Source organism: Dipodomys merriami, unplaced genomic scaffold (assembly GCF_024711535.1).
Source record: "Dipodomys merriami isolate MVZ:Mamm:240054 unplaced genomic scaffold, mDipMer1.0.p SCAF_2719, whole genome shotgun sequence".
In the NCBI taxonomy this organism is placed as follows: Eukaryota; Metazoa; Chordata; class Mammalia; order Rodentia; family Heteromyidae; genus Dipodomys; species Dipodomys merriami.
Genome location: NW_027204181.1, coordinates 23,522 through 37,668, shown reverse-complemented (window position 1 = coordinate 37,668; position 14,147 = coordinate 23,522). Strand labels below are relative to the sequence as shown.

Sequence of the window (14,147 nt, the reverse complement as noted above, 5' to 3'; positions counted from 1 at the left end):
AAAAGCCATTGATTTTGGGGGGTTAATTTTATAACCTGCTACTTTGCCAAAGTTTTGAATCAGCTTGAGTAATTTGGGAGTGGAGTCTATGGGATTCTTTAAATACAAGATCATGTCATATGCAAAGAGGGAGAGTTTTATTTCTTCTTTCCCTATTTGGATCCCCTTTATGTCTGCATCTTGTCTTATTGCTGTAGCTAGGCATTCTAATTCTAGATTGAAGAGAAGTGGAGAGAGTGGGCATCCTTGTCTTGTTCCTGAGTTAAGAGGAAATGGCTTTAGTTTTTCACCATTGAGTATAATGCTGGCTGTAGGTTTGTCATATACAGCCTTTATTGTATTGAGGAATGTTCCATGGATTCCTAATTTTTCCAGAACCTTCATCATAAAGGGGTGTTGGATCTTGTCAAATGCTTTTTCTGCATCTATTGAGATAACCATGTGGTTCTTATTCTTGCTCCTGTTGATGTGATGAATAATATTAATTGATTTGCATATATTGAACCAGCTTTGCATCCCTGAAATGAATCCTGTTTGATCATGGTGTATGATTTTTTGGATGAATTGTTGAAGTCGATTGGCCAAAATTTTGTTGAGAAGTTTTGCATCAATGTTCATCAAAGAAATGGATCTATAGTTCTCTTTCTTTGATGAGTCCCTGCCTGGTTTTGGGATGAGGGTTATGATGGCTTCATAGAATGTGTTCGGTAGTGAGCTTTCTCTTTCAATTTCATTGAAGAGTTGGAGGAGTATTGGTGTGAGCTCTGCTTTGAAGGCCTTGTAAAATTCCGCTGTAAAACCATCTGGTCCTGGACTTTTCTTAGCTGGGAGGTCTCTTATTGCTGTTTCTATTTCAATGCTTGATATGGGCCTGTTAAGCTGGTTTAACTCATCTTGGTTTAGTTTTGGCATGTCAATATTTGCTAGGAAAAGGTCCATTTCTGTCAAGTTCTCAAACTTATTAGCATAAAGTTTTGAGAAGTATTCCCTTATAATGTTCTGAATCTTGGTTGTTTCCGTGGTGATGTTTCCATTCTCATCTCTGAGTTTATTAATTTGGGTGTGTTCTCTCCTTTTTCTGATAAGGTTTGCTAAGGGTCTATCAATTTTGTTAAGTTTTTCGAAGAACCAACTCTTTGTTTTGTTGATTCTTTCTATAGTTTTTTTGGATTCTAATTCATTTAATTCTGATTTAATTTTGATTATTTCTTTCCGTCTACTGGATTGGGGTTTATCTTGCTGCTCTTTTTCAAGGAGGTTTAGATGTGTCATTAAATTGTTAGTTTCCGATCTCTCCAATTTGTTGATGTAGGAGCTCAGAGCTATAAACTTGCCTCTGAGTACTGCCTTTGCTGTGTCCCAGAGGAGCTGGTAATTTGTGTGTTCATTTTTGTTGAATAGCATGAACATTTGAATTTCCTTTCTAATCTCTTCCATGACCCACTCATGATTCAGCTGTGTGTTGATCAGCCTCCATGTGATACCGGACTTTCTTTGGTGGCTTTTGGTGTTGAGTTCTAATTTTATTCCCTTGTGGTCAGAGAGAATGCAAGGTATAACTTCAATGTTTCTGAATTTAGACAAGTTTGCTTTGTGGCCTAAAATGTGATCTATTTTAGAAAACGTTCCATGTGCTGCTGAGAAGAACGTGTATTCTGATGCTGCTGGGTGAAATGTTCGGTAAATGTCTGTTAAGTCTAGTTGATCTATGCAGCTGTTTAGATCTGCGGTTTCTCTGTTGAGTTTTTGCCGAGTTGATCTATCTAGTGGGGAGAGTGGTGTGTTAAAATCCCCAACAATTAATGTCTTTGGATCTATATTGGATTTGAGGGAAAGTAGTGTTTCTTTGATAAATTTGGGTGCTCCATTGTTTGGCGAATAGATATTTAGAATTGTAATATCCTCCTGAAGGAGAGATCCTTTAATTAGTATGTAGCGACCTTCTTTATCTCTTCTCACGAATTTTAATTTGAAGTCTATTTTATCTGATATTAGGATTGCAACTCCCGCCTGTTTATGAGGGCCGTTTGCTTGGTAGATTTTGTTCCAGCCTTTAACCTTGAAAATGTGTTTGTTTTTACGGGCAAGATGTGACTCCTGCAGGCAGCAGATAGAAGGGTCTTGTTTTTTAATCCAACTAGACAGTCTATGTCGCTTAATTGGAGAGTTCAGTCCGTTAACGTGAAGAGATAGGACTGAGAGGTATTTGGGAGTTCCTGCCATGTTATCCACCTTCTTGGGGGCTGTGAAATCTGGGTTCTTCCTAAGGTTCTTGGATTCTCAGTTTGGGTGCAGTTTCTTGGCCTTTGTTGCGTTCTTGTTGGTTTTCTATGTGTAGGACATCTTTAAGAATCTTTTGCAGGGCTGGTTTGGTGGAGATGTATTGTTTCAATTTTTCTTTGCTATGGAAGGTTTTTATTTGGCCTTCAGTTATGAAGGAGAGTTTAGCTGGGTACAGTATTCTTGGTTGATAGTTGTTTGTTTTTAGGGCATGGCATACGTCATTCCAGGCTCTTCTTGCTTTGATTGTCTCTGCTGAGAAATCTGAGGTAATTCTAATTCGTTTCCCTTTATAGGTGATTAACCTTTTCTCCTTGACAGCTTTAAGGATCTTTTCCTTGGTCTGGGTTGATCCTGTGTGGATTATAATGTGACGGTGGGATGTCCTATTCTGGTCTGGTCTATTTGGGGTTCTAAAAGCTTCTTGTATCTGAATAGGCCTCTCTTTTTGTATGTTTGGGAAGTTCTCTGCTAGGATCCTGTTAAACAAATTTCCTAGACCATTAACTTCTGTTTCTAGGTGCTCCTCTACACCCATTATCCTTAGATTGGGCCTCCTGATGGTGTCTTCCAGGTGTTGGATAGACCTATCATATTTCTTGGACTTGTCTTGGATGGTTGTATGTTCTTTCTCTATAATATCTAGGCTGTCTTCAATCCCTGAGATTCGATCTTGTGCATGGTCTAACCTGTTGTCAAGACTCTCTACTTTGTTTTTTATCTCTTTTCCTTCTAATTGGTCAGCTTTGATGGCTTCAAGTTCTTTGTTGAAGCTCTGTTTTAGGTCTTGTATGAATTTCTTTACTTCCTTAATTTGGTGTTCAGTGTTTGTTCTCAAATCACTTAGTTGATTGGTTATGGTTTCTTTGGACTCCCATTCCTTCTGTTGGGTTCCATTCAGCATTCCCTTTGTGGTCTCCCTGACTTCCTTCAGCTCTTTGTTAATGGATTCCATGAATGTCTTTAGTGATCTTTGTGTATTCTCTACCTGGTCTCTTAATTCGTGAATTACTCTTTGATTAGTTTCCTCCCTTCTGTGGGATTCCTGCAGTTCTCTTTGAGTGTTCTCTGCCTGCTCACGCCATTCCTCCCTTTCTCTTTGAGTATTCTCAAGTTGTTCACGCAAATCCTGTATCAGTTTTTGAGAAGCTTCCTCACGCTTATGATATTCCTGTATAATCTTCTGGGATGCCTCCTCTCTCTCCCTATCACGCTCATACAGAGTCCTTTGTACATTGTCAAACTTCTCATTTATCATGTTTGCTCTTAGTGTTTGTAGAGCTATTTGGGAACTCTCCTCTGGATTATTCTTTATCTGTTCTAATCCCTGATTATCAAGGTTGGGAATTGAGATACCCGAATTTGCCATTTTTCTTGTGTTTTTCCGGCTTACTCGGCCCATTTGAGATAAAGATTGCACCAGTTTTGTGCTAGAACACTATCTTAAGGCAACCATCAACCAAAGTTTGCATTTGTACAGTCAATAGTCTACAGATACAATCTAGTTCAACAGATACATCTATTCAACATCAAACGACTATATGTTAAAGGACTTCGAACCGCAGAAAAGAATTTGGAAAACCAGAAATTATTAGGATTAGGGAGAGATGTGGGTAAAAAATAGGAATAGATTGGTGTGGGGAGGCACAGGGAGAGTTAACTATGTCCTAATCACAGTGCAGGAAATGAGTTGGGTAGGATGCAAGTAGAGAGAGAGAGAAAAAGAAGAGACGGAAAGGGGAATAAAGAGAGACTAGAAAAAGAATAGAAATGTAAAAATTAATGTTATTATAGAGGTTAAAAGACCGTCTATTTAGAGAGGAATGTGAATATGTTCAGAGAAGGGGAGGGACATAGAGGAGTTGTGAAAAGCTTTAAGGATGGGAACGGGAGAAGAATATATCAGAAGTTCAGTAGAGCTAGATAAAAAACAAAAAGATAATTAAGAAAGAAAGAAAAAGAGAAAGAAGACAAGAAAAGAAAGGAAAACTCTTATTCACGTATTCCTAAAATAAAAATTATAAGATGAGAAAAAAAAAAAGGTTACTGGAAAACAATTATTTTTTCAGAAGAGGCAAAGATTAAAGATTAATAAAAGTTTTAGAAGGGAAAAAAATTTATATATATATATATATATATATATGGTAACAAAAAACAAAAAACAAGCAAAAAAAAAAAGAAAAGAAGAAGAAGAAGAAAAAAAGAAAAAAGAAAGAAAAAGAAAAAAAAAAGAAAAAGAAAAAGAAAAAAAAGTCTTTTGATTTTTTTTTTTGGGGGGGGAGGAGTGGGAAGAATCCTGTATCTCCCTTTTGTCTGCAACCAGTCTCTTGTTGGAGTCTCTGGTCAGCTTGAGGTCCTGTGGCTTGATTGGTTTCTTAAGTCGGTTGGTTGGAAGAGGCAGAAAAATGCTCTGCTTTACCCAAGATTTTGAGATCCCCCTCCCAGGTTAGTTTTCTGGGAGGGTGGTCTGCTTTGAGAGTCACAAAAGAGGGGGATGTGGTGATGAGGCTAGGTTCTGGGTAGAGTTGAGGCCTTTCAATATACAGTAGCTTTTCCCTGGGGCTATTTTGTGATAAAGCTCACAGCGCCCAGCCTGGAGCCATTCTCAGGGTTTCTGTTTTTCAATTGATTGTCGAGGCTGCTAGAGGGAGGGGCAGCCTCTGGCTCTGGTTACCCAGTGAAGCAAGGCACTCCGATGGCTGGAGCCTGAGCTGGGTGACTTTTCCCTGGATGGAGCTGAGTCTGGCAGGTCACTTCGCCGTTAAGTTCTTGTGACCTGCTAAATGACTCATTTTATTCCAAGGCCTGAGGTGGAGCTAGCAGCTCCTCCGAACTTTGTCGGTATCCAAGATGCAGATCACCGGTGCTGGGGGGGGAGGGGTGGCCTTCCCTCCTCTGCTCCCTGAGGAGTGAGGATGTCGGGCTTGTACTCACGCCGAGTCTTGGATCCTGGGTCGTCTCTGGTCTGCAAACAGCAGGATGAAGATGTTCGCTCCTTGTCGGTTCTTGTTGGTGTTGAGTAGAATCTGCTCGTCCGCTGCGTCTGGCTCCTTCGTCCCCGACTCTCTGTGTCTCAGGTATGTCTCCGCGGCGGTGGTCGCCGCCGCCGCGGCGCCGCCGCCGGAGCGGCAGCTGCTGCGTTTCCTTGGTGCCGCGGCCCCGCCGCCGGAGTGGCAGCTGCTGCGTTTCCTTGGTTTCCCCTCTCTTGTCTAACTCTCTGTCCTGTGATGACACACTTGGTGTGATTCTCTGGCTTAGGACTGTTCACTGGAACTCTAAAACTCCTTTCTATGCGAGAGCTTGTTCAGATTCCAGCTTCTCCTCCGCCATCTTCCCTTAACATCTCTCTTTAAATCTTTAGCCCACTTATTTATTGGACAGTTGTTTCTTTGAAGATTTTTTGTTGGGGGACAATCCCCCTTTTTAAAATCTTTTACTTGAAAAAATCTGTGAAATGTTGGTAGAATTTGCAACATTCTAATATAGGCTGATAATAGTTTTGATTATAAACAAAATGGGGTGATTATAATTTTGTACTATATTGTAATATGCTGTATATAATATGGTTATGTCAGTGTGTTTTACAAAGCCAAAATTAAGGTATTAACAGAAGTAGTGAAGTAGTATAATGAACCACATCTCTCAGCTAACATGAAGACTTAACTATCTTTTAGGACTTAACTCTTGGTTAACCTTCCTCTCTACCCTATCACTTCCCTTCACCTGGCTTCTGCCATGTAACAAATTACCCAAATCCTAGCAGTTTAAAACAACTATTTGCTCATAATTTTATGAATCAGAAATTCAAGACAGGTATTATTTAATACTTTAGTGAGTTTCTAGACAATGGCTATCAGATATTTTCTGGGCTACATCATCTGAAAGCTTTGTCAGCATAGATGTACATAATGGAGCGTTTGAGGTTCTGGATCACTAATGCTGGCTGATACACACTGTGATGACTGAAAGCCCTATGTGTAATCATCTAAAGACTTATTTACTCACTGTGTAGTATCTGTGCTGAACTAGACAGAGATCATTCTTTTATCTAAACTATTACCATAGGGGCCCTCCAGCTGAGGTGGGGAACAACTAATGCCTTTTGTTTGCTGTTCATTTTAGTACAAGGTCTCAATTATTTCTAGTTTCTCAGCTTTTTGTGCACCTGGGACTATAGGAACACCCCTACCATGTTAGGCTCAATCCAGTTTTTTGGTGTGTGTGTGTGTGTGTGTTTATGTGTTTGTGTGTGTGTGTGTGTGTGTGTGTGTGTGTGTGTGTGTGTGTGTGTGTGTGTGTGTGTGTGTGTGTGTGTGTGGGTATGTTGGTCTTAGAGATTAATCTCAGACCTTGGGCACTGTCCCTCAACTATTTTGGTCAGGACTAGTGCTCTACCACTTGAATCACAGCTCTACATCCAGCCATTTGGTGGTTAATTGGAGATCAGGTTCTTACAGACTGGGCTGGTTTAGAATGTTGATCCTTAGATTTCAGTCTCCTAAGTAGCTAAGATTACAAGTTTGAGCTACTGGTGCCTGGTTCCCTTTGGCATGTTTGTGTGGGGCATTAGTGGAAGGGGGTGTAGAGTGGGGTGAGGCAGGGGAGTAGGAGGGCAAGGATGGTAAGGGGAAACAAAGGAGGAGGCAACAATGCTTGATAAGAAACATACTCATTACCTTTACCTTGCTCATGTAATTGTAACCCCTCTGTACAGTATTTTCACAAAAAAAAACTTATTAATAGCCGGGTGCTGGTGGCTCAGACCTGTAATCCTAGCTACTCAGGAGGCTGAGATCTGAGGATCGCGGTTCAAAGCCAGCCCGGGCAAGAGGGACCGTGAGACTCCTATCTCCAATAAACCACCAGAAAACCAGAAGTGGCTCTGTAGCTCAAGTGGTAGAGTGCTCGCCTTGAGCTGAAGAGCTGAGGGACAGCGCCCAGGCCCAGAGTTCAAGCCCCACGACTGACAAAAAAAAATTAATAAAAGAATTCTTTTTAATCATTCTATAATATGATCTTATGTTCATTGTAGCCAATCCCCATTTGCACATAGGCAAATAGACAGCTGTCTATTGGTTCCTCCATAGTACAGCATTTATACAGGGTTGTACTTCATGGCTGTAAGCACATTCCACTGATGAGAAACCAGTCTTCACCTTATTTCTTTTTTTTTTAATTTAATTTAATTTTATTTGTGAACATACTATACAGAGGGGTTACAATTACATGGGCAGGATAATGCGCACATTTCTTACCAAGCATTGCAGCCTCCTCCTTTGTTTACCCTTCACATCCCTTCCCAGCCTCCCCCTCCCCCCATTCCCAATTCTTCCCCTCCCCTCCCCCCACCCCTGCACCGACATTGTAAAGCTCATTTTCGACATGACAATTTGTACTTCTCATTGTTGCAACAGGTCCACCTGTATCCTTAAACGACTTGTTTTTCCCCATCTCCTTCACAAGTTATACTGACATCAAATATAGTGAAAGCAGGGGTTATACTGTGGGGGAGGGACATACAAAGCAACAAGGAAATAATATTATAAATGCGTTAGAAACACATGCATGAAAGAAAAAAAACATTAAAATACATATCTAAGGGTTCATTTTCCTAACATCACTTTATCTGATCTTTTCTGCTTGACTCATATATATATTATATATTGCAAATAAGGGAAACCATGGGACTTCACATTATTTCTTAACACACTTTTCCTCTGACCTATTTTGTCCTCTCTCCTTAAAGGAAACTGGCAGTCCTTTTTCTGGCAAAAGTCGTGCCCTTGCTCCTGACTCATGGCTTCTCTATCGACTGGGGAATAGGCAAAACTGAGTTCACCTTAGAGAAGCCTGGATAGTGAAGCACAACAAGGAAAGGATTTCTTACTTATGTTTTGTGTTGGATTTTGTGTAGCTGTCCTCCAGCTATGCAAGTATCATGAGAAAAGGTATTTCTTTTTTTGTTACTGAAGTTTTATTATGTTTTGAATATAATTGCTGTAAAAGATGCAGGAGGCATGGTCCTTCCTCCTTCAAATACTGCCTGCTCAGCCTCCACACATTCCCTGGCTGTAGAGTTGTTCAGTGTTGAGGATAACTGAAAAAGATATTTCTGATCTGAAGGTATTACATTGGACTACTGACGTTTCTTTTTTATTTGTTGTTGGTTGTGGGGCCTGAACTCTGGGCCTGGGTGTTGTCCTTCAGCTCTTCAGCTTGAGTGGCTTGAGCCACAGCACCACTTCCAGCTTTTTTCTGCTTATGTGGTGCTGATGAGATGAAACCAGGGACTCATGCATGCAAGGCAAACACTCTACCACTGAGTCAACTTCCCAGACCTATTCAAGGTACTTGATAACACTACTGGAAAACTATAGAAGGTATCTGTGAACATTCTATTCCTTTGTGAATCACCTAACCCATTAGGTTTTCTGTAATTAGTCATAGCATTCTTCAGAGCAAGAAGGAAGATGTGATACTTAACTGTGCCTACCCATAAGAGGTTGCTATTGGGAAGTTTCTTGGGTCTCCTGTTTGGTCTTCTGGGAACACTTTTTCACCAACTTGTTCTTAGACTGTGGATCTGAATAGGTGAGTACCTTCTTTTCCTTCCTTGCTGTGTAACAATGTCAGTCATGTGGGTTGTGTGATATTTTTTTGTGCCTCTTATTTCTTTCTTTCTTTAGTACCATTATTGGGGCTTGAACTAAGGATTGGAAAAGTGTCCCTGAGGTTGTGTGTGTGTGTGTGTGTGTGTGTGTGTGTGTGTGTGTGTGTGTGTGTGTGTGTGTGTGTGTGTGTGTGTGTGTGATGTCTAGTTCTCTACCACATGAGGCTTTGAGTAGCTAGGACCATAGGCATGAGCTACCAGCATAGTGTCTCTTTTCCATACAAAACTTTACAGCTCACAAGACTAGAAATAACCTTTGTCTTGGTCATCATTGTTTCTTTAGCCCTTAGCAGAGGCTATGTATATAAAACTGCCTAAAATAATTTGTTAATTGAATTGTGAATGAATAGCTCTCATTTAGTGGTAGCTTATTTGTTTTATTATTTTAACACTGGAATATTTTTCACTATATCAATACTCAGTATAGAATAGTTAAAGAGTGTGTCAGGATATGAGTATAGCAAAGGAACTTCCAAGTTGAATAATTCTAAAGTAATCTGGATTTGAGGTGATTACACAAAGAATAATACAGTATCCCTAATGGTATAGAAGGGCCAGAAAACAGCAAAACAAAAATTTCATGCCTTCTACAATATGCACCAGTCATGTTTTAAGAACTTCTGATGAAGAATAACCAATGTTTGATTTAAAGGCAATTGATTGATTTTTTATTAATAAGTTTTGTTTTTACTGTGAAAATACCATACCAGAGGGGTTACAATTACATGAGCATGGTAATGAGTACATTTCTTATCAAGCATTTACCTCAAGATAAGGACTTAAATTGTTTTTCTTTCTTGCTATTGTTTCTAACATATTTATAAGATGATTGATTTCTAGTTTAGTCTGCCAGTTATAATTTTTTAAAAGCTCCAGAAGCCATTTCAGTTATATATTAATTTCCTTCAAGAATTTTCTACTTTACCTCATTGTTTTTCATATCCAGCTTGGCTTTATAATTAAACTTTATTTTGGGGCCTATTGGCTTTATGCCTAATAAACTTGAAGCACTTTTTATATATCTATGTGAACTTCAACATAGATTTCCTTTTTTCCCCCTCACAGAACTCTGGTGCCTAGACAAATCATGCTAAACAACTTGAAATACATTTTTATCATCTAATCTTTTCTTTTTACTGTGAAAATACTGTACAGAGGGGATACAATTACATGGGCAAGACAATGAGTACATTTCTTATCAAGTATTGTAGCCTCCTCCTTTGTTTCCCCTTCCCATCCCTTCCCATCCTCCCCCCATCCCCCACCCAATGCTCCCTGCTACCCCCCTGCACCAAAGTTGTAAAGTTCCTTTTCGACATAATTACTTGTACATCTCACTGTTGCAATGGGTCCACCTGTATCCCTATTTAAATGATTTGTTTTTATCCTTTCCCTCCACAAATTATACCGACATCAAATACAGTGAAAGCAGGGGTTATACTATGGGGGAGGGGGACATACAAAGCAACAAAGAAATAATCTTATAAATGTGTTAGAAACAATCGCATGAAAGAAAAAAAACATTTGAATACATATCTTAGGGTTCATTTCCCTAACATCACCTTAATCGACCTTTTCTGCGTGACTCAGACATATACTAGGTATTGCAAATAAGGGATACCATGGGACCTATGTTTCTTTGGGCCTGGCTTACTTCACATAATATAATTTTTTTCCAAGTTTTTCCATTTCCTAACAAATGGGGCAATGTTGTTCTTTCTGCTGGAGGCATAGAATTCCATTGTGTATATATACCACATTTTCTTGATCCATTCATCTACTGTGGTGCATCTGGGTTGGTTCCATATCTTAGCTATAGTAAATAATGCTGCAATAAACATAGTTGTGCTGGTAGCTTTAGTGTGGTCTTGTTTGTAAACATTTGGTTAAATGCCCAAAAGTGAGATTGCTGGGTCATAGGGGAGCTCTATGTGGAGTCTTTTGAGGAACCTCCATACTACTTGCCAAAGTGGTTGAACAAGTTTACAATCCCACCAACAATGCAGTAACGTAATCTTTTCAACATCATAACAATCCTGGTGATTTTTCCAAGTTCTTAGACAGTAACCTACAATTTGACTCTTATTGGCTTTCAATCTATTAGTTTGATTTGTGGATTATAGAGTCATACTTGATATATGTTAAAATCTCAGTTTGTAGAGCTTTCTGTCCAACTAAAATGACTAGAGTTATTTAAGAATCATTCTAGAAAACCAAGTACAGGGATTATGTAATGGAACAACATCCTAAAACATTTTTAACAATGGAAATATGATTTAACTGCATCAAAAATTATTTAACATTATAGAAAAAAACAGAAGTAAGCAAAAGAGTAACTCCTAAATCAGTTATTCTTATTTTAAAGGGGATTAAATTGAGGTTGGAAGCTTGGATTAGTTGGTAGAGCCAATGAGCGAAAGCAGAATATACTGATTTAGAGTTCCAGTCTTGGACATAAAATTAAAAGAAATCAAAGGGATTTGACAACTTAGACAAATTCACCATATAAACAATGAAAAATCACTAGATTTTTTTTAGTGTATCAATTTAGAACCAATTTATAAAGACTGGGTATTGTGTGACAAATTTGTTTGATTTGCTTAACATAGAACAACAATGGATTTTTAACTTTCAATAGATATGTTTTTCTATGCGTTCAACATGATGTATATATTTAAAAGGGCTGTTTACCAGGTCTTTTTACAAAGACTGTCAGGATGAAGTGAGTGTAGTCATTCAAGAAACAAAAGCAAACATGGCCCATTTTCCAATGGTTTTAGAAAAAAAATACAAAGCTCATAACAAAGTTATGCACAACTCCTACATTGGAGAAGAATCAAGATAATTCATAAATATTTATGCTCTACATAATTCAGACTGAAATATTTAATACTACCCAGAAATATTTGTAGTTTAAATTAAAAGTCTGATTTCCCTTTTTCTTTTACTTTGCTCTAAGAATGAACTGAGTAATAAATACATGGAAGTTTTTGGAAAAAAATAGATATAAGTATGTATTTTTATGGGTCTGACTTTTCCATATGCAGTGCAAGAATCCTAAGACCCACCAGCTTAGGAGAAATGGGATCTGTAAGGATCCCATCCAGACAAGTCAGTTGATCTTCTTTCTCCTCTATAGAAGGTTCTGTATACGAACTTCTGAGAGAGTACATAGACTGAGAAGATCTTTCGTTACAAAATATAAGGCAATGTAGTCAGAAAAAACAACTTTTTCCTTCTATTTCATTCCTTTATCATTTCTACCCCAGATGGCTCCCTCATCTATTTATGAACTTGCTACTGAGATAATAAATAAGAATACAAAAGTGGAGCATGTGTTTATTTGAATTTCTTTTCTGTATTTTTAAAAATATTTTTGCTCTCTGAAAGCTTATCTGGATTAGATGTATATAATGGTGCAGTTTTATTACTGGTCATGCATTTTAGGTGCTACATGCTGTGATAATTCAGGCCAAATCTTCACAGATCGAAAGGCTTCATTACTCTCATGTGTGGTCCCTGGACTGGAACAATTAAAGACAAGGACTGGTACCTGTACTGCCTCCATGAAGCCTCTTTACCCTGCCAGTTGGGGAGCTACTAATGCTTTTTTGTTTGCTGTTTGTCTGGCTTATGTTATATTTGGCTAGGCTTATGTTCCTGGGCTCAAGTAATTCTTTCTGCCTCTAATTTTTTAATAGCCTAGATTACAGACATACCCTACCATGCCATACCCCATGCAATTATGATGCATCCCATCTTGGGGTCAATGTGGCAAACCCCATTCTGATACTTGGCCCCAAGAGAGACTACTTACTGGTTCTATATATGCATATAGCTTTTCTGTACACATTACAAAAAAGATATGATGTATGATAGCATTTGTAACATTTCTTGTCATGTTTTGGAGTTCCTGCAGTGCAGCATGTATCAGTGGCTTGTCCCATGATGCTGCTGAGCTTGTGCCACTGATGAGAAGCCACACTCTTCTAAGTCTTACTAAAATACATTTTTCACCCTAAAGTGAATGGGCAATTTCTTTTTGGCAAAATTCCTGCTGATTCTCCGGTTTCATGGCTCTTCCACCCACTTGTCCAAAACTGAACCTACTCTAGAGAGGCTAGACCTTTGAAAACTATGGGGAGAAGCTTCCTTGCTAACAGCAAGTGCAGATAAATGTCTTCTAGCTTACTGAATATTGTCTTATCTCATTATGTCTATAGACCTCCAGCTGCTCCAGGACAGTATAAAAAAGACATCCCTCACCTGAGGTTATAACATGGGATACTCAGGGTTCTTGATCACTACTAGGAAACAAGGCTCTCTGAGACCAATCCATTCCTTTGTGACTCACCTAACTCCTCAGAGATAAAGGGTTTAGACCAAAAGCATCTTTAGAGGAAACAGGAAAGTGCTGATATTCAACTCTACCTATCTAAAGGAAGTTGTTATTCACAGGCTTCCTGGGTTCCTGTAAACTTTCCTTGTCTGTTGGGAAAACTTTTTGTATCAGCTTGCCCTTCAATTGTGGACTTGAATAGGTGAGTACAATTGCTTTGCACCTTGTGGAATTAATGCTATTCTTTACTTGTTTTGTGTGGTAATTGTCTAATGACCCTTTTCTGTAGAAGACTTACAGTTTATAAGACTAGATATAATGTTTTTGCTCAACACTATATCTCTAGCTCTCAGCTCGGCCCAATAGTTCATTCTTGCAATCCTAGCCACTCTGGAGTCTGAGATCCGAGAATTACAATTTAAAGCCAGACTGAGCAGGAAAGCCTGTGAGACCCTTATATCTAATTAACTTATGTAAAAGTCAGAAGTGGCTCAAGTAGTAGAGCTTTAGCTTTAAGCAAAATAGCTCAGGGACAGCACCCAGGCCTGGAATTCAAGCTCCAGTACAGCAGATATACCCATGTCCCCCAACCCACAAAACTGTTCAAAATATATTTGTTAAATGATTAATGAATGAATAGCATTGTATGAGTGATAATTGTTTTCTGTTCTTTATTTTGAAAGTGGCATATCATAACTTATATTGATATTCAGTAAAATAATTGAATAATCATTCAGAATAAGAGTAGCAAAATAACTTCCATGATTAGTGATTTCTGAATGTAGCTGTAGGTTGAGGTGATAACACATCTCAAAATGTCCAAAATGGAATTAGGTGAACCAGATGAAGGGAAAGCAA

At 38.7% G+C, this 14,147-nt stretch overlaps 1 long non-coding RNA gene across 16 annotated transcripts in view; it reads left to right on the top strand.

Annotated features, from left to right (window-relative positions):
* Positions 1 to 4,434: 4,434 nt before the first annotated feature.
* Positions 4,435 to 14,147, top strand: part of LOC138837622 (uncharacterized) — a 32,187-nt gene continuing 22,474 nt past the window's right edge. For 7 of the 16 annotated variants that reach the window (XR_011375372.1, XR_011375371.1, XR_011375379.1 and 4 more), the window contains exons 1-3: positions 8,235 to 8,627; positions 8,722 to 8,871; positions 13,409 to 13,491. This is a non-coding gene — a long non-coding RNA (uncharacterized lncRNA). The other 9 variants (XR_011375368.1, XR_011375369.1, XR_011375367.1 and 6 more) reach the window with 9 other exon arrangements.